Below are 24,437 nucleotides of genomic sequence, written 5' to 3'. Positions count from 1 at the left end.
GAGTTTCCTTGAAAAAAATGGCTTTCTTAATAAAGGAAGATGTTAGGTTTATTGGTTATTTGCATGTTAAAGGATTATGGTGATTTAAAAGTGTGCTACCAAATAGCAATACCTGTGGTTGCTTACAAGCCAGCTATTGGAACATTAGTTTATATGAGTTGTGTCTGTTAAAGAGACTGAAGGTGACAGTTGAAGAAAAGAGCTAAAAAGAAATTATCACTCAGTGATGAGCTTTATTAGGAAAGAAAGCCTCATGACCAGAAGACCATGGCTGGGTTTGAAGTGGAAGACCACTGGGAAGGGCAGTACTTTATATCAGAGACTACATTATGGCCATTGAAGAGAAAAGGAGCTTCTCTTTAAAATCTACATTAGAATTTCATCAGGAGAGTATAAGAGATAGCTACCACAGAAAACATAGATAGGCCAAATGGAAGAAGGAAGTCTTCAGAGAAATTCTCCAAAGGGCGTATTTTTGTTTTTATAAGTTTTGAGTTGAACTTGTAGGAAGTACCATACCATATTATTTAGTCTGGTTATTCTATGTGACTCCAGATACTGAGCAGACTTCAGCATTTCTCTTGTAATTCTCAGGAGAGGGGTTCAAAGGACATAAGGCAATCAGAAACAGAACTGTAAGATCTGGTCTCTTGAAGTGATTAGAATCTTTTTTACTAATTTATTTATTTACTCACTCTATCTCTCAATCATGGCTCCCTCTCCTCCGAGTTCCCCCTCACCTTCTCCTCTGAGAAGGGGGAGGTCCCGTTGGGTACCAACCCACCTTGGCACATCAAGTCACTGCAGGACTAGGTACATTCTCTCCCACTGAGGCCAAACAAGACAGCCCAGTTAGGGGAAAAGGATCCAAGACAGACAACAGAGTCAGGGACAGCCCCTGCTTCAGTTGTTGGAAGAATACATAAAGACTAAGCTGTACTTCTGTTACATCTGTGCAGGAGGCCTAGGTCCAGCCCATGTATGTTCTTTGGTTGGTGGTTCAGACTCTGAGAGCCCTCTCACAAGGGTCCAAATTAGTTGACTCCATTGGCCTTCTTGTAGAGTCCCTATTCCCTCTGGGTCACTCACTTCTTCCTCCAACTCTTCCCAGAGCTCCATCTAATGCTTGGCTGTGGATATCTACATCTATTTCAATCAACTGCTGGGGGAAGCCTCTCAGAGGACAGTTATGTTAGCATCTTCAACAAATGGTGCTGGTCTAACTGAATGTCTGTGTATAGATATCTGAAGAATATAAATAGATTCATATTTAATACCCTGCATAAAACTCAAGTCCAAATTGATCAAAGACTTCAAGTAAAACTGGAAGGTCTAAACCTAATAGAAGAGAAAGTGGATAATAGCCTTGAATGCATTGGTACAGGAGAGAAATTCTGAACAGAACACCAATAGCTCAGGTACTAAAATCAACAATTAATAAATGAGACCTTGTGAAATTAAAAACATTCTGTAAGGCAAATAACACCATCAATAGAACAAAACAGCAACCTACAAAATGGGAAAAGATCTTCACCAACCATACATCTGACAGAGGGCTAATATCCAAAATATATATAGAACTCAAGAAGTTAAGCACAATAAACCAAATAACCCAACTAAAAATGGAGTACAGAGCTAAACAGAGAATTCTCACAGAGGAATCTCTAATTTCAAAGAAGCACTTACAGAAATGTTCAGTATCCTTAGTATCAAGGAAATGAAAATCAAAACAATTCTGAGGTTCCATTTTACACCCATCAGAATAGCTAAGATTATAAGAACAAATGATAGCACATGCTGGCAAGGATGTGAAGCAAGAAGAACATTCCTCCATTGCTGGTGGGAGTGAAAATGTGAACAACCACTCTGGAAATAAATTTGGCATTTCTCAGAAAGTTGGGAATAGTTCTACCTCAAGACCCAGCTATACTGCTCCTGGGTATATACCTAAAAGATGCTCCACCATCCCGCAAGGACACTTGAACAACTATGCTTGTAGCAGCATTATTCATAATAGCTAGAAACTGAAACAACCCAGATGTCTTTTAACTTTAAAATGGATAAAGAAAATGTGGTTCATTTACACAATAGAATACTATTCAGCTATTAAAAACAAAGACATGATGGACTTTGCAAACAAATGGATGGAACTAGAAGAGATCATCTTGAGTGAGGTAACCCAGACCCAAAGGACATACATGATATGTACTCACTGATAAGTAGATATTAGCCTTAAAGTACAGGATAACTATGCTACAATCTACAGAGCCAAAGAAATTAAATAACAAGGAGGGACCAAGGAAAGATGTTTGACTCTCACTCAGAAGAGGAAATAAAATAGTCATTAGAGGTGGATAAAGAGAGGGAACTGAGTGGGAGAGGAGAACGGGAAGGAGTATCAGATGTAGGAAGAACCAGGAAGAGAAGGCTAGGAGTGTGAAGAGAAATCAGTGAACAGCAGAGGAGGGAGAGGCAGAGACCCTGGGATGGGGGAAGCTCCAGGGAGTCTATGAGGGTGACTCTAGCTAGCTGTGACTCCTAGTAGTGGGGGATATGGAGCCTGAAGTGTCCACCTTCTGTAGCCAGGCAGGACTCCCAGTGGAAGGATAAAGATACCAAATCACTCACAAATCACTGACAAAAAGACCCAAAATGTGTCCTGCCTACAAATGCAGGATGGAGCAGAGACTGAGGGAATGGCCAACCATTGACTAGCCCAATTTAAGATCAATCCTATAGGCAAGAACCAATTCCTGACATTATTAATGATACTCTGTGATTAGCATCTTAAAGTGACAGGCCCCTGACCTAATGTTGGCTGTCTGGTAGCATTCACAAGGAATTTATGTTAGGAAAGACTCTAAAAATGGTTACCAAGATTTCTTTTTCCTATTCTTCAAATCTTCTCTGGCAGTATGTCACTTTCCCTTATGATCAGGTGTCAGTCTAATGATCAGGTTTACAGTGAGTTCAATAAAAGGGAGAACTAGTGAGTGTTAGGTAGAAGAATCACCTGAGCTCAGAAATAGGAAACTGCCTGGAAGAAATAGTAAGGGAAAATAAGGGAGGTGTGGAAGTAAAGAGAAGAGAAGGAAGGGAGGAATAGAAGAAATACAATAGGGAAGACGTGGGGTGATAGAGGGAAGGCAGAAAGAAAGGAAATAAGAAGCAGAGGAGAAAAGAAATAGAAAGACTGTTTACTGAGCCTGTTCAATAAAGGATCAACTCCTAAAAGATATGTTTCTGCTGGTATATAGCCCCCAGGCTCTCATAGGAACTATGTAATCCCAACATCCTGAGTGAGGTTGGGAGAAACCTGTGAGTACCAGGTGAGAATCACACTCCTGTAGACACCAGGACTGCACCTCTGAGAACTAGGTACAAGATGCAACTAAACTATTTCTACATTCCTCTTTCTTAGACACTATGAGATAATAAGGTATGCTAAGCTATATTTATATAAACTTCCTGGTAATTTGTTACATGGAAATAGAAAGTTGATAGATGAATGGGGACAATGATGACCCAGCTGGGAAACTGGAGAGAACAAAAAAGACAGGTTATTATAAAGTTTGGAAAATAGCAGAAAGGTATCTGGACACCAAAGGAGAAAGAAGAAATAGTATAGAATGTAAGTCAAATACTCAAATGAATTAAAGGGCAGGAATGAAAACCCTGTACTCTACAAAAAAAAATTAGCCTTTAAATAAAGACATTGCCAGTAGAGGCATTGCAGTGGACATAAGGAAGGGATTTGGACTCATAGGAAGTAGAAGCCTTAAGACAAATACCACACCAAGTTGGCACTGAGGGGAGGAAAGGGTCAAAATGTTAGAAGGAGGATAGAGCTGAGTCATCAAAGACACAGTGACAGGTAAATTTACCCATGAAGCCATCCTTTAAAACCCAAAACTGTTCTTATAACTAAAGGAACCAATCCCTTTTAGTGGAATTTCAAGCAAGTCCCCAAATTCATGAAGAAGGATTTTGTAATCTAGTCATTGCCTAAAAATCCTTAAGTAAACCAGGTGCATACCTTTAATCCCAGTGCTCAGAAGGCAGAGACAGGCAGAGATCTGAGTTCAAGCCAAACCTGATCTACACAGTGAATTCCAGAACTACACAAAGAAACCCTGTCAAAAAAAACAAACCATAAATGGCAAGACAGTGTAAAACAACCCTGCATGTAGCAGCAGCCTTTCGATCAAGTCACTGAAGACGATTTTTATGATCCACCATGCAGTTGGTACAGTCATTTCCTGGCCACTACACACTACTCTGAGAGCTGTGGAATGGCTCCCAGACCAGAGAGAAGACTTGCTAGACTAACACTACATGTTTATGTTCCTTAGTAATGATTCCTTAAAGTGATCTCATAGGAGTTTTCAGGGAAAGTACACCACCAGGTGTGGATTAAAACAGGAAATCATGATGTCAGTGATGAAATGATTCAGCATATTGTATAGGTATTAGGTCATTACACCTCAAAGAAAAATTTATGCAAGGAGTACAGGAACATAATGCCAAGATTTTACTTAATTAGTATAAATAAATGGATAATAAAGAATTTACATATGCAAGAGAGAGAAATGTGTTCTATGTCCTGAGTTACTTAATTCTGTTTTCTTTGAACATTTTCTAATCTTACATCTTACTTTCCTTGAGCAAATGCTCACTGGATGTCTACTCTGTTTAGGTATTGTGCTGGGTGCTGGGCTATAGTGGTCAAAGGTGATGGATTAATATTGTCCAGTGAGAAGAAATACACAAAACATTCTATTACCTAATGATATGGAAAGTTTACAGGTTGCAATATGATTGGGAGCAGTCACTTATCCCAAAGTGAGGTTTTCACAAGTACATTCTTTCCACACCTCCATCCTCACTGCCCCCAAGCACACACGATGTCTTTAACAAACGTAATTGCTATAGATGGGCATATTTCCAAATCAGGGAGGGACTTCACAGGGACAGAAACCATGAGGCTATTTTATTTGCTACACATACTGACTGACCATAAACACACTTAACAGAGAAAACAGCTCACTTCAGAAATCACAGTCAGAATTCATCAACAGCAGATGACATCACACATGCCAGGCGGCTTTTGAGATCTAAGCTCCAGTTGTGGACATGTTTGAACTTTTCAGCATCACCTCTAAGGGACCTCAAAAGTTCGCCAACATAGTCAGCCTTTGATGATACACTGTATCCTATGTTCATATTCTCATATGTCCCTATGTCAGCACGTTTGAATATGATGTGAATTCTCACATAGCCACAAGTATATTTTCATCTTTAGAGGGCTCTAACGTGATTTTAAAAAACTCTAAGGAATGGGTCTGCTGTGCTGTGCCAGTTCTCCTAGTCATCAGGCAATCATTCTCACAATCAATCTCTGAAGTATAGCTTCAGAATAGCATTAAAAAGTACGCCTTGAAAATATTCAAATAAAAAGTCATGAATGTTTATCATTTAAAGATAAATTGCCCAGGGATACACAAACCAAACATCCTGATTAAGGTTTTACTATAAATGATTTAGTGATGTCAGTGAAACAGAGTTATGTTTTACAGTTTTCCCTGATACAATCCATCTAATAGAAGCAGATGCCAAACCAGGTAGTCAACTTTGGAAATTACAAATTTTTATTGGTCAAAGAATAGTCTGTGGACCTTTGATTTTTACTTTTTTAAAAGAAAAAAATTATATGTACACTAGTAAAGCACTATAATTTGGAGGGGGAGTAGTACTTAATCCATTGATTAAGTAGCTAAAGTTTGATGTAAAGTAGCAAAACTGATTTCAAATTAGATTGCTAAGACAGACATTACCAGTTAACTCCAGCAGGTTGAAAATTGGTGGTTCATAAGCATGACTTAGTTTGTTTGAGCTAAGCAGTATTTCAAAAGCAATCTTACTGTGCTGGGCTAGCATGCCAGAGACTGCTGGCACTTGCACCCAGTGCCGATCACTACTCTAAAGCAAAAACTAAAGGTAAAGGCTTTAAGTTAGCTATATGTTGCTTACACAAGAAAAACTGGGAAATGCTATGATTTATAGCTACTTTCCTAAATGAAATCAGTTGTCAAGCCCTTGCTTGCATCCCGCACCATAGGCACCACAGTCCCCCAGACAGGTTAGGATGCACCCTTCTAAGACAAGCTGTGTAATCCCATGTCCATCCTGTTCCTACACATCGTTAGTTGACATGGTTTACTCATTTTAACTACCTGCCTGGCACCTGTAAATATTTCAAATTGCAACTCCTGGACTAGAGTCATACACTTTCCAAACAAGCATTTAGTGATGAAATTTGGAGTAGGGACCATTATTCTTCTTGAAAATTAAAAAGTCTTGAAAAACGGGCCTAAAATCAATATTGGGGACAAATGGAACATCTATCTTTTCCTTCGCTGTTCCTCTTCTAACCACTCTGTTATCTGCACACAAAACATTGCAGTATAGATTTGTAGGCATAAAATGGAAAGTTAGTCTGAACAGATTTCTCATATATGTATATATGACCTCAGAATAGAGGTGAATCTGTAACAAAGGAACTAACAGCAGGCAAGACAAAAGCACAGGATGGGCAGAAATGCTCAAACGACATCAAATACTTGCATGAGAATGACCTCATGAAGCCCAGTATCATGTACAATGCGTATGTGTCAACTACGGTGTGGGGGTAAGACAAACAAAAATGTAGGTTTTATTGAGGAAAAGTACATTGTTTAACTGTATACACATGGTGTGAACTAAGCATCTGTATTTCCAGGAGAAAGTCATTTCTTACCAAAACTATGAAGACCTTTTAGTTTGCCTAAATTCTTATATAGAGCTAGGCAGCCTGAACCACATGAGTCCCTGTCTCAAATAAATTAAATTAAAGATAAACGAAAAGCTTACAAAGAGAGTTGAAAACCTTGAAAACCTGCACATGTGTAGACATGTGAATGCGGATGCGAGTACACACACACACACACACAAGCACACACACACATACACACACACACCCTTCCCCCAAACAAGCCTCTGGCTAAATGACTCTGACTATAAGAATGTCTGAACATGAAACTAGATACAATCTGGTCAGGATAATCCCCTTTCATGTCACATCAAGTAGGTTCTACAGATGACTATTGCTCATCCAGCGCTAATACGTATGTCTGTGTTTCCAAAGACAATAGTGCTTTCATTACTGTTTTCTTCCCTTGAGGCATGAACACAAGCTTCTACCCACTACAAGAAAAACAGTGTGAGAAACCACTTCCAAAGTCCCAAGAACAAACATGTAGGATGTAATTTGGGAAAGAAAATCCAACAAAAGCTCCTAAAAATGTTCCCATCAATGGGGTTTCTCTTAGAGGATAAAATAAGAAAAAAGCAGAGGGGTCTCTACTACTACTGGGTTTTATGGCTTTTTCTATTTTGGGGGAAGAGTCTTCCCAAGAAGACAAGGCTAATCTTGACCTGATGGCCCTGCTTTCTTGACATCACGAGTGCTGTCACTGTACCATATTTTAAACTGCATTGTCCCTCTACTGCATCTCATTAAACCTATCTCTAGTATTAGGTTTATCTTATTGAGGTAATTTTTATTGAGATATTATAAATAACAAAGACTTGAACTTTTAGCATACCTTAAAATATAATTTTACTACAGTAAAACAGCAAAGAGATTAAAGGAACAGAAATAAAGGGAAATATGGAGGAAGGATGTGTATGAGAAAGGAAGAGACAAATGAAGGGAAAAACGAATAGTAAGCCAAGAAAGAGAATGAACAAATAAAGGACGAGTGGTAAAGGTCATGCTTTGTAAAGAGGAAAGAAAGTAATTCTCATGTACTTTTTTTACATTATTTTTAATGTACATTTGAGTAGCAGTAGAAATCAAATATTGCTGTATTTATCATTTTTTTTTAAAACCTTACCTCTGATTTTCAACATCTTTGTGCACAGAACTTGCTTAAGGGTACATCAGAAAGTCTGAGAAAAGTTCCAGGTAGGGCTTAGGGGAGTTTGTGGACAGGACACAAATTACTGATTTGGGAATATGAGGATATCTTTGAGAATGAAGTGTTTCTTGAGGAGGGGTAGTCCCAGAAACCTCAGTGGCCACTAAACCTACCTCAAGACCACAACATTTATGTTCTTCTATATTTGGTTGACTTGGCTTGGCTTGATTTTGGTGATGGTGTTGGTTTTGGTTTTGTTTTTTTGAGACAGGGTGTCTCTGTACAGCCCTCAATGTCCTAGAACTAGTTCTGTAGACTGGCTTCAAACTCAGAGCTCTGCCTGCTTCTGCATCCTTGGTGTTAATATTAAAGGTGTGGGCTACTAACACCCTGCCTGGCATTTGGGATCTTGGTTCTTTTCTCACAGATTCAAATAGAAAATTCACAGACCAATGAGGGTAAGTTTAAAGAAAAGTTTATCCTAGATTCATAGATAGGAGCTTAAGATGGAGAATGTGGGAAAAGGGATGGAAGGAGGGAGGGAGGAAGGAAAGGAGAGAGGGAGAGAAGGAAGGAGGGAGGGAGAAAGAGGGTGGGAGCACCCATCCTATATAAAAAGAATCCCATGAAATAAGGTACCATCCAGAAGCTAGACTTGAGGCCTTCAGAAGGACAGCAGAAATTTGAGTGATGCACAAGAAGGAGCTGCCAGTGTCTCGATGCTTCCCTTGGTTGTAGTCATGTACTCATGTGTAGTCTCTAGGCAGATATGCTCATTTAAGAGATAATGAAAAAATCAGGAACAAGAATTCTTCCTACATTTCTGACCTTAAACAAGGATATTACTAGATCTTCTGCTTTGGGGTCTCTGACATACTTGACCAGTTTGTATCTTCTATTACCAAGAATACAAACAACAATCTCATCCCCAGCTCTATATCAAGAAACCCACTGCAGTCTCTCTTTCCTATCTGACCCCATACACAACAGATCACAAAGATCTTCTCTCTAACTTTCTTTCCTCCAACTCATCCCATTATTCCAGCATTCAACATCAGCAGGCATTCCCTGTGAATGTAACAGCAGAGCAGGCCAGTAAAACAGGCAATGCACAGCCACCACAGTCTCTAAAAATTCAGAGAAGAAACAGAAGCCAATGAACAAAACATACACAAAACAGAGCAAACCTAGAAATCAGCACCTAGAACTATACTCATTCCAAACTCAGATACCTAGATGCCAGAGGAAAAAACTGCAATCAATAACAGCCAATGGAATATGTCTTCATTAGAATCCAACTATCGCACCTCAACAGGCACTGAATATTCCAACACAGCTGAAACACAATAAAAAGACTTTAAAACCAACCAGATAATGATACAAGGATTATATAAATTATAAAGATAATATAAAGATTAAAGAGAAAATGAATATGCTTCTTAACAAAATCCTGGAAAACACAAATTATTGTAGTAAACAAAGAAACCAGGAAAGCACAAACAAACATTGGGAGAAAATTACCTAATCCCTTAAAGAAAACCAAGAAAACAAGGCAGTTGAAGGAAATGAATAAAACAATTTAAAACCTGAAAATAGAAATAGAAACAATAAAGAAAACACAAACTGAGAGAGGTCTATAAATAAAAAATTAAGGAACAGTAACTATAGAGGCAAGTTTCACCAACAGAATATAGAAGATGAGAGAATCTCAGGGACTGAATATAGGATAGAAGAAAGGAATGCACTCGTCAAAGAAAATGCTAAAACTAAAATATCTCTGACACAAAGCATCCAAGAAATCTGGAATAATATGAAAAGACCAAACCTAACAATAATAGGAATAGAGGATATCAAAGAACACCAGATCAAGCCCAGAAAATATTTTCAACTAAATCATAGAAGAAAATTTTTCTAGCATAAAGAAGGAGATGCCTATAAAGGTACAAGAAGTATACAGAACACCAAATAGTTTGGACCAGAAAAGAAAGTCCACTTGGTGAATATCAAACAAAACACTAAATATACAGAACAAAGAAAGATTATTAAAAGCTACAATGGAAGAAGACCAAGTAAAATATAAAGGCAGAGTTATTAGAATTATACCTGTGGCTTCTCAATAGAGACCCTAAAAGTCAGGAGGATCTGAACAGATTGCTGTAGATTTTAAGAGATCACAGGCAACATCCCAGACTACTGTACCCAACAAAACTTTGAATCACAATAGATGGTAAAAATAAATATTCAATGATAAAGACAGATTTAAACAACATCTATCTACAAATCCAACCCTACAGATGGTGCTAGAAGGGAACCACCAATCTAAGACAGATAAATACACCCATGAAGTCACAAGAAATAAATAATATCATACCAGCAAAATCAAAGGTGAGAAGAAAACACACACACACACACACACATGCACGCACGCACGCACAATAACAACAAAAACAACAATAACAAAAGATAACAGGAATCAACAACCATTGGTCATTTATGTCTCTTAATATTGATAGTCTCAATTTACCAATAAAAAGACACAGACTAACAGAATGGATCTGAAAGCAGTATCAATTCTTCTGCTGCATTTACGAAACATACCTTAACATCAAGGATAGACATTTCCTCAGAACAAAGGGTTGGAAAAAATATATTCCAAGCAAATGGACCTAAGAAGCAAGCAGTTATAAAAACTAAAAAAAGCTATTTTAAAACTAAAAATAGACTTCAAACTAAAACTAATAAGAAGTGATAGGAAAGGGCATTACATATTTATCAATGAAAAATCCAACAAGATGACATTTTAATTCTTAACAGCTAAGCCCCAAACACAAAGGCACTCACATTTGTAAAAGAAACACTGCTATATCTTAAATCACATACTGACTCTTACAGACTGATGGTGGGCGACTTCAGTGCCCTACTCTCACCAATGGACAGGTCATCCAGAAAAAAACTAAACAGAAATACTGGCGCAAACAAACTTTATAAACCAAATGGACTTAACAGATATTTAAAGAACATTTCACACAAATAAAAAAAGTCTTACCTTCTTCTCTGCACTTCATGGAACTTTCTCCAAAACTGACCACATATTTGGACACAAAGCAAGTCTCAATGGATTCAAGAAAACTGAAATAATTCCCTGAATTCTATCAGCCCATCATGGATTAAAGCTAGATGTCAACAACAACAAAAACTACAAATATATTACAGAGTCATGGAAACTCAACAACTCTCTACTGAATGAAAACGGGTCAAGACAGAAATAAATTAAAAAATATTAAAGACTTTCTAGAATTCAATGAAAATGAATTCACATACCCAAATTTATGGTACACAGTGAAACTATTGCTTCAAGAAAAGTTCATAGCACTAAATGCCTACACACAAAATTGGAGAGACCTCATATTAGCGACTTAACACACATGAAAGGTCTAGAACAAAAAGAAGTAGCAAATGCAAAAGAAGTAAAAAGGAAGAAATAATCAAAGCTGAAATTAACAAAATTGAAACAAAGAACAATACAATGAATCAATGAAACAAAGAGTTAGTTCTCTGAGAAAACCAACGAGATAAACATTTATCTATACTAAGTAAAAGAGAGAAAGAGAACATGAAAATTAATAAAATCAGAAATGGAAAGGGGGACATAAGAGCAGACATCGAGGAAATGCAAAGTACCATAAGGGCATACTTTAAAAACCTGTACTCCACAAAATTGGAAAATCTAGTGGAAATGGATAATTTCCTCAATAGATTCCACTTAACAAAGTTAAATCAAGAGCAAAAAAAACCAACTTAAATAGACCTATCATTCCTAATGAAATAGAAGCAATCATTAAAAGTCTCCCAACAAAAAACAAAAACAAACAAACAAAACAGCACCAGACATTCAAAGCAAAGTTAATGCAAATACTCTTCATATTATTCCACAAAATAGAAACTGAAGAAACATTGCCCAGTATATTTTATGATGTCACAGTTATCCTGATATCTAACCACAAAAAAAAGAGAATTGCACACCATAAATTTCCATTATGAACATAAATGTAAATATACTCAAAAATACAACTGAATATAAGAACACATCAAAAATATATTTTCCACCATGATCAAGTAAGTTCATTCCAGATATGCAAGTATGAGTCAATATATAAAAATCAATAATGTAGTCCACTATATAAATAAATGTAAGAAAAAATGCACATGATCATCTCATTAGATGCTGAAAAAAAGCCTTTGAAAAAATCCACACTCCTTCATGATAAATTTTCTGAAGAGACTAAGGACACAAGGAAATTAATTAAACACAAGAAAGGAATCTACAGCAAGCCTATGGCCAAGAACAAATTAAATGGAGAGAAACTCAAATTAATTCCACTAAAATCAAGAACAAGAAAAGTTGTCCCTCTCTCCATATCTACTCATTCTAGTACTTAAAGGCTTAGCTAGAAAAATAAAACAACTGAAGGAGATAAAAGATATACAAATTGGAAAGGAAGAAGTCAAAGTCTCTTTATTTACAGATAATATGATAGTTTGTATAAGTGACCCTAAAATTCCACCAGGGAAAACTACAGCTGATAATCACTTTGAGCAAAGTAGTAGGATACATGATTAGCTTAAAAAAAAAAAACCAAAAAACTAGTAGCCTTCCTATACACATATGACAAAGAGTCTGAGAAAGAGATCAGGGAAACAACAACCTTCACAATAACCTCAAATAATTTAAAATAGTGTGAGGTAACTTGGGCCAAGCAAGTGAAAGACTTGTATGATAAAAAGTTCAAATCTTTGAAGAAAGATACTGAAGAAAATATTAGAAGATTAAAAGAATTCCCATGCTCATGGATCAGTAGGATTCACATAGTAAGAATGACCATCCTATCAAAAACAATTTGCAAATTCAAAGCAATCCCATCAAAATCCCAACACAATTCTTTACAGGCCTTGAAATGACAGTTGTCAACTTCATATGGAAATAAACACACACACACACACACCAAACAACAACAACAACAACAACAACAACAAAAAGGAAAGCTAAAACAATCCTAAACATTAAAAGAACTACTAAAGGTCTTACCATTAGTGATTTCAAATTATACTACAGAACTATAGTCACAAAGACTCCATGATATTGGCATAAAAAAACCAGATGTACTGATTAATGGAATCTAACTGAAGATCCAGACAAAAATTTAGCCTCATATAGACACCTGATATTCTACAAAGAAACCAGAAATACAAACTGAATAAAAATAGCATATTCAACAAATGATGCTGGTCAAACCAGATGTCTGCATGTAGAAGAATGCAAATAATTCTTACTTATTACTCTGCACAAAACTCAAGTTGAAGTGGACCAAAGACCTCAGCATAAAACCAGATACAGAGAACGTGATAGAAGAGAAAATGAAGAATAGCCTTGAACATATTGCCATAGGAGATGACTTTCTAAACAGACCATTGATGGCACAGGCACTAAGATCAACAGCTAATACATGGAACCTCATGAAACTGAAAAGCTTCTGAAAGGCAAAGGACACCTTCATTCAAACAAAGTGGCAGCCTACAAAATGGGTAAAAATTTTTACCAACTCCACATAGATAGAGGATTAATATCCAAAATATATAAAGAACTCAAGAAAGAAGATATCAAAAACTTCCAATTTATAAAGGGGTACAGATCTAAACAGAATTCTCAACAGAGGGATCTCAAACAGCTGAGAAACAATTGAGGAAATGTAGAATAGTCTTACCCATCACAGAAATGCAAATTAAAACTACTTTGAGATTCCATCTTGCATATGCCAGAATGGCTAAGGTCAATAACACAAGTGACATCTCATTCTGGTGAGGATGTGGAGGAAGAGAAAATTCCTCCATTGCTGGTGGGAATGCAAACTTCTCAAACCATTATGGAAACTGATATGGTAAAATATCAAAAAACTGGGAATTAATCTACCCCAAGATCAAGCTATACCACTCTTGGGCCTATACCCAAAAGATGCCCCATCCTATCACAAAGACACTTGCTTAACCATGTTCATTGTTGCTTTATTCACAATAACCAGAAACTTGAAGAACCTAGATGTCCCTCAACAGAATAATGGATATAGAAAATGTGGTACATTTACACAGTGGAGTATTTCTCAGCTGTTTAAAAAAATAACATCATGGAATTTGAAGGCAAATGGATGGAACTAGAAAAAAAATCAATTGGAGTGAAGAAACTCACAGGATCTCAGAATCTCTCTAAAGGATATTGAAAGTTAGGCTGAAATGATTTTCCTCTCAGGTGCATTGTACCTGGCCAGCAAAGATGCACTTCTGATATGTGTTCCTGATAAGTCACAATGCTAAATGCCACCCAGAGGTTTCAATATTTATATTATTAACATAGTATAATTATAATATACTTAATTACTATAATTAATAATGGTATAATTAACAATGTAATTAATATAATATTAATATATTTATAACAGATGATATAGCACCCACATTTTTTATTTACCCTTGCTCAAAAAATTCTAACAGCGTGTTTTCTTGACTTTGAAAGGACATTATTACATATATTAAAGGAAACCTCTGAATTTATGATGTCCATAATCTAAGTAATTGTAGCCCTTCATTAAGAGTACTGGCTGTGTGTCTGCTGCAACCATTAGGTTTCTATGGCAGGAAGCACAAAGTCAAGAAATAATAAGATGAAAGAGTAGAGCAAAGAGCTGCAAGAAGGACAAACAGACACTGAGACATTAGTGACAACAGCAACATAATAAAGCTCACACTTCTTTGTGCTTACTGCTCACTTAACACAATAACTTACCTCGTTTAACATCAATCCTAGGGGTTTGACACTACTGTAAATTATTGGATTTAGGACTAAGGAAATTGAAGCACAGAATCAATGTGTTCAGAAAACCACAGAGGCTTGATAGATTATGAAGAATGTAATCTAGGCACGTTGACACCAGTGTTAAGGTTCCAAAGAGTTGCCACCCTAGATGCCAACAGATTTTAAATGGAAAAACAACAACAAGGCTAACTTAGACACACACACACACACACACACACACACGTGAAAGAATTAAGCCTATGATTGAAAGCCATGGGACTTTAGGAAGGGAGAGGCTTGCATAGGAACAAACAATGCAGAGATACAACTAAATAGACAGGTAGTTGCTTTTTAAATTCTTATGCATGGAATATTTAAAGTATTACTTAAATAAATTCTAAATAGCTTACATCCAATGCTATAATATTCTATTTGATTAAACAACCAAAAGAAAATGATTTTGTTCTTGTAAGGAATTCATGGAAGATTCATCAGTTAGTTCTGTTAATTCAACTATTTAAAGACTCATCATTTCTAGTATTGAATGTCACAAAGCCATTATCATACAAGTATATAACTACTTTCAGCATATTGGTCACATGCCCCACCCACTCCTTTTTCACCATCCCCCTCACATTAAAGTCTCACTTCTTTTTTCACTTCTACTTTCACATCATCAGTACACATATGATATCATGTTCTTTCTTAACTACTCTATGTGTTTTTATGATCCCCATTTTATAAAGCCAAGATACAAAGTATGGTGTCCAAGACTAACCCACAGACTAGCCAGGAACGTTCAGTAAGAATGACTCAGGTGTGAGTCAACAGTTAGTGGGGCTAACATCAATGCCATTTGATTTTAAGACTATCAACACCCTAGGACAACAGTACAAAAAGCACATTACATGCAGAGACAGAATTGACAGGTTATTGACGTCCCTTGCAAGTTTGCTGTATGAAGTCATCTGGGATATGCCATCTCAAAATGCAGATTCCTAAATCCTGCCTGATACTGCTGTGTACAAATCATGCAATTCTACTTTTTTAACGCATTCCCAGATGACTCTCAAGCAGCACAGAGTATAAATCACTATATGAAAAGCCATTCTTAAGCTTTGCTGTCCATCACAATCATCTGGGAAGAGTCCAACCACAGTGCCCAGGCCTTTCACCACACTAAAACACAATCTCTGAGCATAGGAAAACAGATATCCATAGTTTCAGAAATGTCCCAGATGCTTCCAAAGTGCATCAAAATTTAAGGACTGGTGTTGAAAAGTATCAAGTTTTAACCTTGATACTGAATTCAATCTCCCTCCCTGGTATCACAGCACATTCAATTTGAGACCTCTAACAATAACAACAAAGAGAACAATTGATATCCAGTTAATCACTGTTAAGACAAAAAGATGACTAACACATTAATATAAAAGATGCTAAACATAGTTTAAATACACGAAATAAAATATTGAATTACAGAAAGCACAAAAGACATCAGCAAATGTGACTACATAAAACAGAGAAAGCAGTCTAAGAAGTTTTACACAGAGAGAAAGGTTACTAAGTAAATTCTTTATTCATAAAAAAATTCTCATGATATTGCTGTGAATGTGTGTCTATACTAGTGCCGCTGAATAACACAATGAAGTAATGATGTGTTTTGGAGGATTTTTTTGTAGCATTACAACATTAAAACATTTTGGGAATATTTACATGTTGAAGCAAAATGTCTATCAGAACAACAGCATTTCCCGTAAGGTGCTGACATAAGAGAAACATATTTTATGACATGTAAATTTGACTTCAGTAATTTATAAAACTAACGGGTCATTTGATTTTCTGCAAGTGGCTTACAGAATGATGTAGGATCTTTCATTTGTAACAGCAAAACATCTTTCATTTCATGATGCAGTAGCTCTTCATTTTATTTTTCCCTTTATTTCCTCCCTTTTGCATAGATTCCTGTTCCTGTTAAGTCTAGTTTTCTGGAGAGGTTTGCTTACTTTCTTGTCAAAAAAATAGATGTGATTTTGTGTCTCTATGTAAGTCTAGTAGACAAGGAAAGAGATTAAAAACATAACTCATTTTCTGAGGCTGATTTAATTTTCTTAGCATGACTTACTCAAGCTGCACCTATTCTTGAAGTAAACACCCAAGAATGATATAAGATGGTTCATTTGATGGATTGATTTTTAATTCTTTTGAAGAAATTCTGTACTGGTTTCCATGGTGACAAGATTAGGTAACAATCACACCAGCTATGTATGAGGGTCTGTGTTGTCCACATTTCTGCAAGTATACCTGCTTTTATTTGTTTTCATAATCACTGACATTCCAATTGAAGGAATCTCAGTGTAGTTCTATTCAAATTTCTCTGATGGCTACAAGCTAGTGAGCTTGACAGTTTTACATGTTTACTGGACATTTGTTTCGTCATTTCAGAATTGGCTGTGTTTATTGGTTGTGTTATTAGATTTACTGTTTTTGAAATCTTTGGATGTTCTAAATATTAATCCCATGTCAAATGTATATCTAGCAAAGATTTTTTGCCTATTCTGTAAGTGCTGTCTTCATTCAATTAACTGTTTCCTCTGCTATATAGACCTGTCTTAATTTTATGAAATCCCACTTGTCAGTTGTTGGCATTATTTCCTGAAGTATGGAGTGCTATACATTTAGTCTCCACCTAAATCTTGAAAGGATTTTCCCATTTTTTTCTCAGTTTCAGAGTTATGGTTCTTAAAGTCTTTGGTATATTTAGATGTATTTTCATGCAAAGTGATGAATGGGGATCTAGTTTCATTCGTGCACATGGACAGACTTCTTCCTTCAGCATCAGTTGTTGAAGAGACTGTCTTTCACCAATGTATATTTTTGGAATTATTGTCAAATCAGGTAGCTGTACCTGGTGGGTTTATTTATGAGCCCTCTATTATGTTATATTGACCAGTTTCTCTGTTTCATGCCAGTGTCATGCTGGTTTTGTTACTATGGCTCTGTATTGTAACTGGAAATCAGGTATGCTGACATCCCTAGTGTCATTTTTTTCTCAGGATTATTTTTTTAATATAAGGGTCCTCTGTGCTTCCAACATGATTTTTTTCCGAGACAGGGTTTCTCTGTGTAGCCTTGGCTGTCCTGGAACTCACTCTGTAGACCAGGCTGGCCTCGAACTCAGAAATCTGCCTGCCTCTGCCCCCCAAAATGCTGGGATTAAAGGCGTACACCACCACTGCCCGGCATCAACATGATTTTAATGACTATATTCTCTATGGCTCTATGAAAATGGCAATGGATTTTGGTAGGATTATATTAAATCTGTAAATTGATTTTGGCAAGATAACTATTTTCATATTAACTATTCAAATATGTGAGTATAGGAGGCTTGAAATCTTCCTGTGTCTTCTTTAAATTCTTCCCCTTGTGTTTTAATGTTCTAATTATACATGACTCTGAGGACTTTAGCTGAAGTACCCAATAAAGGGGAGATAGAACCTGTAGAGACCATATCCAGTTGATAGGCATGGCCACCAACTGAGGGATGGAGTCACCCACTCACCTCAAGAATATTAATCCATAATTCCTCTTGTCAAAGGGAAATGAGGGAACAAAGAGTGGAGCAGAAACTAAAGAAAAGATCATCCAGAGACTGCCCCACCTAGGGATCCATCCCATCTGCTGACACCAAACCCAGATACTATTGCTAATTCCAAGAAGTGCTTACTGACAGGAGCCCTGTTTAGCTGTCCCCCTGAGAGGCTCTGCCAGAGCCAGACCAATACAGATGCGGATGTACACAGCTAAACATTGGACTGAATGCGGGGACAATGGGGAAGTTAGGGCAAGGACTGTAGGAGCTGAAAGGGTTTTCATCCTCTTAGGAAGAACAACAATATCAACCAACTAGACCTCCCCAAAGCTCCCAGGGACTAAACCACCAATCAAAGAGTACACAGAGGGTACCCATGGCTACAGCTGGATATGTAGCAGAGGATAGCCTTATCTGGCACCACTGGAGGGGAGCCCCTTGGTCCTGTGGAGGCTTGATGACCCAGGATAGGAGAACACTAGGCTGCTGAGGCAGGAGTGGGTAGGCAGGTGAGTGAGCACCCTCATAGAATCAGGGGAAGGGAGGAAGGGATAGGGGGCTTGTGGAGGGAAAACTGGGAAGAGGGGTAATATTTGAAATGTAAATAAATAAAATAAAATAACCAATAAAAAAAGTTTGTTTCATGACAATACATTTCTTGGGTCCTTGAGAATGAGACTGTTTCCCTGATTTCTTTTCAGCATATTTCTTACCGGTGTATAATAAAGATGATGATTTTTTATGTCATTTTTGTGTCCTGCCACTTTGTTGAAAGAGTTTAGCAGTTATAAGTATTTTCTGGATATGTATGCTTAATTAGAATAATATAATCTAAAGATAATGATACTTTGATTTCTTCCTGTACTATCCTGGGAAGTGGACCTACAATAATCCCGTCATTGGACTAACTCACAGCCATCCTAGTCTCTTGTAAATGTTCAAGTTACCAACCATTTGTCAGTTTGGGGTGTAATATTGTCATAAAGGAAGGCTCCCCAATGTTAGCGGCCATATCAAGGGTGGCCTTGGTTTAGGAAAAAGCCAATTTTTGTTGTGGTGATTAAGAGGCCAAGCTCTCTAGCGAGAGAAATGAGGGCAAAGCCAGGCATACCAGGAACCCTTCTGGAGGGCGTGGAAGTCTAGGGATCGACCGTAGGGGGAGGCAGGGGAGCTGACAGCTGTGTCAGTCTCCTGAGGAGTCACTTCTGGATCCTCTGCAATTTTCAGCTGATGGTAATGAACTTCAACTGCCTTCTTGATGGCAGCATCAACCTGGTTCCGTGGACGACAGGTCACAGGCGATGATCTCTGTCTTGCTCAATCTTGATGTCGTGCGCACATCCTCTCAATGAGGGTCCGTCCAGAGGGGTCCGTGCCTCGAGCCCCACGTCTGGGTGCCACTTGACCCGACCGGCGGGTCCTGGTTATTCGTGGGGGCGAGGAGGACTGCAACCTGCTATTCTTCAGAAGATATGGTACACTGCTTGAGTTATGGTCTCCCTGCTATTCTTCAGATGATATGGTACACTGCTTTGAGTCTATCTGCAGTTGCCAAGCATGATCTTGCAGTTGCCCAGCTTCAGGGGACCTTGTGCAGGTGGGAAAAGGTAGGGGGTGAGGGTAAGGGCGATGCTCCTGGCTTCTGGTCCATCTGGGTTAGAACTTCTAATAGCAGGCATCACGGGTGATTCAATTTTACCTGGAAAGAAAAAAGAAGGGGATTCTCAGGGAGATTTCTCTTCCCTGGATGTAAATTGTTATTCATCGTATTTATGATTGGGCCTGGCTTTGTGAGGGTATCTATTTTTTTCATTAATATTTGTGGTAGCCGGTTAGCTGTGCCTTCTGTGGTATTGGACAGGCATATCAGTCCTCGGCTCCATAAGGGAACTGGGACTGGGGCATTCCCTTTATGGGTATGAGGGTCCTTCCCCATATCTGTGGCAAAGTTTTGTTGGTCTTGGTGGTGCCCGAGGTCACCAACATGGTCAGCAAGAGATTTGCCATGAGCTTTCAGCTTTAGAGAGAGAAAAGTGAACAAGGCATGATGGAGAGTATTTCAGGGGGACTCCTTCTGAGGGGGTACCGTTCCCCCTCTTTTGTTTTTAAAGCCAATTTTTCAGAGTTCTTGTAAAATCAGGGCAGAAGCGCCAACAGTTGCTCCTTCCACACTCAGAGAGTCATGAAGGCCTTATTTAAGGATATATAAATCTATATTAATAATCTTTTGTCAAAGGACTTTTATAGCTCCACTGACAATTAATCAGACTATATGATATATCGATTAGAAATAGCTTTTTCTACTTTTTGTGAGATTACCTCTCTTTTGTCAATTAACTGTTGAGGAAGTTAGGGTTTACCTCTCTCTTGAGAATATTGAACAGAGATTTAAATTCTTTTGTGGAGAGCTTAAAATAGTATCTTAGCCAATTTGCATCTCCTAGAAACTTTTGAAATTAATTTAAAATAAATAGACTTCCTTTTTTTTAAATCCTTTATCTGTGTGGGGTTTTTATTGGGTATTATACGTATTTACCTTTCAATGTTGTCTCCTTTCTCATTCTCCCCCCAAATCCCTTATCCCCTACCCCTTCCTCCTAATTTTTGTGATGGTGTGCTCCAAACATCCTCCCAGTCCCATCTCCCTGCTCTCGAATTCCAACACAGTAGGAGATCCAAACTTTTGGGGACCTTGGCTCTCCACTTTCACTGGAGTCTAACAAGGTCACCCTCAATTCCCTATACAGGTGCTTGAGTCCCTCCCTTTGTGCTCTCTGGTTGGTGGTTTAGACTTTGGGAGTTCTGGTTGAAACTTCTGATGCTCCTTCTAAAAAGGACCAACGCATTCATACTTTGGTCTTCCTTCTTCTATGTGAGTTTTATGTGGTCTATATGAAGATTCTTAGAAATTGTGAGCTTTTGGGCTAATATCCACTTATCAGTGAGTGCATACCATGTATGTTCCTTTGAGATTGGGTCATCTCACTCAAGATGATATTTTCCAGGTCCATCCATTTGCCTAGGAATTTTGTGAACTGATTGTTTTTAATAGCTGAGTAGTACTCCATTGTGTAAATGTACCACATTTTCTGCATCCATTCTTCTGTTGAAGGGCATCTGGGTTCTTTCCAACTTCTGGCTATTATAAATAAGGCTGCTATGAACATGGTGGAGCATGTGTCCCTGTTGTATGTTGAAACTTCTTTTGGGTATATGCCCAGGAGTGGTATAGCTGGGTCCCTAGGTAACGCTATGTTCAATTTTCTGAGATACCGCCAGACTGCCTTCCATAGTGGTTGTACCAGTTTACAATCCCACCAACAGTGGAGGAGTGTTCCTCTTTCTCCACATCCTCGCCAACATGTACTGTCACCTGTGTTTTTGATCTTAGCCATTCTGACTGGTGTGAGGTGGAATCTCAGTGTTGTTTTCATTTGCATTTCCCTGATGACTAGGGATGCTGAACACTTCTTTAGGTGCTTCTCAACCATTCGAGCTTCCTCAGTTGAGAATTCTTTGTTCAGGTCTGTGCTCCATTTTTTAATAGGGTTCTTTGATTGTCTAGAGTCTAATTTCTTCAGTTCTTTGTATACCTTGGATATTAGCCCTTTATCAGATGTAGGGTTGGTGAATATCTTTTCCCAATCTGTTGGTTCCCGCTCTGTCTTATTGACTGTGTCCTTTGCTTACAGAAGCTTTGCAGCTTTATGAGGTCCCATTTGTCAATTTTTGGTCTTAGAGCACAGGCCATTGGCGTTCTGTTCAGGAACTTTTTCCCTGTGCCTATGTATTCCAGGCTTTTTCCCAGTTTCTCTTCTATTAGTTTCAGTGTGGCTGGTTTTAGGTGGAGGTCCTTAAACCACTTGGAATTGAGCTTTGTACAAGGAGATAAGTATGGATCAATTTTCATTTTTCTACATGCTGACCACCAGTTGGACCAGCACCATTTGTTGAAAATGCTATCTTTTTTCCATTCGATGGTTTTAGCCCCTTTGTCAAAGATTAAGTTACCATAGGTATGGGGATTCATTTCTGGGTCTTCTATTCTATTCCACTGATCCTCCTGCCTGTCTCTGTTCCAATACCATGCAGTTTTTATCACTGTTGCTTTGTAGTACAGCTTGAAGTCGGGGATGGTGATTCCTCCAGAAGTTCTTTTATTGCTGAGAGTAGTTTTCGCAATCCTGGGTTTTTTGTTATTCCAAATAAATTTTAAGATTGCTCTTTCTATCTCTGAGAAGAATTGAGTGGGAATTTTGATGGGGATTGCATTAAATCTGTAGATGGCTTTTGGCAAAATAGCCATTTTTACTATATTAATCCTTCCAATCCATGAGCATGGGAGATCTTTCCATCTTCTGAGATCGGCTTCGATTTCTTTCTTCAGGGGAATGAAGTTCTTGTCATACAGGTCTTTTACTTGCTTGGTTAGGTTCACACCAAGGTATTTTATATTATCTGTGACTATTTTGAAGGGTGTCATTTCCATAATTTCTTTCTCAGCCAGTTTATCTTTTGAGTAGAGGAAGGCTACTGATTTGCTTGAGTTAATTTTATATCCAGCCACTTTGCTAAAGTTGTTTATCAGGTTTAGGAGTTCTCTGGTGGAAGTTTTGGGGTCACTTAAGTATACTATCATATCATCTGCAAATAGTGAGATTTTGACTTCTTCCTTTCCAATTTGTATCCCTTTGACCTCCTTGTGTTGCCTAATTGCTCTGGCTAGGACTTCCAATACTATATTAAATAAGTAGGGGGAGAGTGGGCAGCCTTGCCTAGTCCCTGATTTTAGTGGGATTGCTTCAAGTTTCTCTCCATTTAGTTTAATGCTGGCTACTGGTTTGCTGTAAATTGCTTTTACTATGTTTAGGTATGGACCTTGAATTCCTGACCTTTCCAAGACTTTTATCATGAAGGGGTGTTGAATTTTGTCAAATGCTTTCTCAGCATCTAGTGAGATGATCATGTGGTTTTTTTCTTTGAGTTTGTTTATATAATGGATTACATTGATGGATTTCCGAATATTGAACCAACCCTGCATTCCTGGGATGAAGCCAACTTGATCGTGATGGATAATTGTTTTGATGTGTTCTTGAATTCGGTTCGCTAGAATTTTATTGAGTAATTTTGCATCAATGTTCATAAGGGAGATTGGCCTGAAGTTCTCTTTCTTTGTTGGGTCTTTGTGTGGCTTAGGTATGAGTGTAATTGTGGCTTCAAAGAATGAGTTGGGTAGTGTACCTTCTGTTTCTATTTTGTGGAATAGTTTGAAAAGAATTGGGATTAGGTCTTCCTTGAAGGTCTGATAGAATTCTGCACTAAAACCGTCTGGTCCTGGGCTTTTCTTTGTAGGGAGACTTTTAATGACTGCTTCTATTTCTTTTGGGGTTATGGGACTGTTTAGATGGTTTATCTGGTCCTGATTTAACATTGGCAACTGGTATTTGTCTAGGAAATTGTCCATTTCATCCAAATTTTCCAATTTTGTTGAATATAGGCTTTTGTAGTAGGATCTGATGATTTTTTTAATTTCTTCAGTTTCTGTTGTTATGTCCCCCTTTTGAGTTCTTATTTTATTAATTTGGATACTGTCTCTCTGCCCTCTGATTAGTCTAGCTAAGGGTTTATCTATCTTGTTGATTTTCTCAAAGAACCAGCTCCTGGTTTTATTGATTCTTTGGATAGTTCTTTTTGTTTCAATTTGGTTGATTTCAGCCCTGAGTTTAATTATTTCCTGCCTTCTACTCCTCTTGGGTGTATTAGCTTCTTTTTGTTCTAGGTCTTTCAGGTGCTCTGTCAAGCTGTTAGTGTATGCTCCCTCCAGTTTCTTTTTGTAGGCACTTAGAGCTATGAATTTTCGTCTTAGCACTGCTTTCATTGTATCCCATAAATTTTGGTATGATGTTTCACCATTTTCATTAAATTCTAAAAAGTTTTTAATTTCTTTCTTTATTTCTTCCCTTACCTGATTATCAAGGAGTAGGGTGTTGTTCAGTTTCCATGTAAATGTGGGCTTTCCATTCTCTTTGTCATTTTTGAAGAC

The 24,437-nt window shown here is 37.7% G+C and overlaps 1 protein-coding gene across 1 annotated transcript in view; it reads right to left on the bottom strand.

Annotated features, from left to right (window-relative positions):
* The window catches only part of LOC114623159 (succinate--hydroxymethylglutarate CoA-transferase), a 638,590-nt gene that overhangs the window by 557,870 nt on the left and 56,283 nt on the right, over positions 1 to 24,437 (bottom strand). The window lies entirely within an intron of this gene.

Source organism: Grammomys surdaster, unplaced genomic scaffold (assembly GCF_004785775.1).
Source record: "Grammomys surdaster isolate TR1022 unplaced genomic scaffold, NIH_TR_1.0 194, whole genome shotgun sequence".
NCBI classification, from domain to species: Eukaryota; Metazoa; Chordata; class Mammalia; order Rodentia; family Muridae; genus Grammomys; species Grammomys surdaster.
Note: the sequence above shows the minus strand (reverse complement) of the source record. Positions and strands in the feature narration are given on the sequence as shown.